Here is a 1,108-nt window from a genome sequence, read left to right on the forward strand (position 1 = left end):
GCATTTTTAAAAACGCACTGGGCACCTCTCCTCCTGCGTGGCCTTGGTTATATATGTCTCTTGATACTGGTGGTGGAAGAGCAGGATCAGTAACATTTCCCCCTTGTCCTTGTCAGCCAGGGAGATGATGTTTCTTTTTCCAAAAACAAACGTCTGCTTTACAAGACATGCACACATGCCTCACTGGGTCCCTCTCTGCACTTGATCACTGCACAGTTGACTGGCTGCACCAAGGATGTGAGAACTGATTCACCTGGGAAAGCAATTGCATCCGAGGCGGCGCGAAGGATGCGCAGCTTCCAGCGGAGAGGAAATCTCTCCCAGCCCTCGAAACGGCGACGTTTCCCCACGCGCGCGTGCATCAAGTGTTCCCTATCACTTGATGCACGCGTGTGCTCAAGTGTCGCCCTTCTGAGTGCTGCTCCTGCAGGATCTGAAGCCGGCATCTTGCCCTGGCGTCCTAAAACGTGGAAAAAAAGAGGAAAAAAGAGGCGAGATCCCTGACTCTTTGAACGTGGGGATGGGAGAAACACCCAACCCCTTGGTGCCCCTTTGACCCGTATCTGGCGGAACCCGCCTCCCGCCTCTCTGGCATTGGCTGCTCGGCGCGCCCCCTTCCCGGGGCGGTTGGCTGGTGGCGACGCCACTCACCCGGCCCTGACCTCCCCTTCCCCGGCCGCTGTCAAAGTTGACCGCCGGGCGCTGCGTTGCAATGGAGAGAAGGGAAGAGGCGCAACAGCACCCGCTGCGGGGGAAGGAGGCGGAGGAGGAGGAAGAGGAGGAGGAAGGAAAGCGGGGGGATTGAGATCGCGCCTGTCCCAGCTGCTGGAAACCAGCGCCGCTGATCCGCGCTCGCCTGGTGGCGGCTGCGCGCCCACGAGAGAAGCCGATCGCCCCCAGAAATGCCGCGCTGCTGCTGCTGAGAGGGAGACCCCGGCCACCCCCAGCGGTTCCTGGACGGGTCTGGGAGCGGCGGAATTAGCCGGCAGAGCAGGGAAAGGGGGTGGGTGGGTGCCCTCTGCCTCCGATCCTGCAGAGCCCCGAGGCGGAGCAGCCGATCTCTCTCTCCCTCCCCCCGCCTCGGCAGAGCTTCCGTTTCTCTCCACTC

The sequence above is a fragment of the Podarcis raffonei genome, chromosome 9, assembly GCF_027172205.1.
Source record: "Podarcis raffonei isolate rPodRaf1 chromosome 9, rPodRaf1.pri, whole genome shotgun sequence".
NCBI lineage: Eukaryota > Metazoa > Chordata > Lepidosauria > Squamata > Lacertidae > Podarcis > Podarcis raffonei.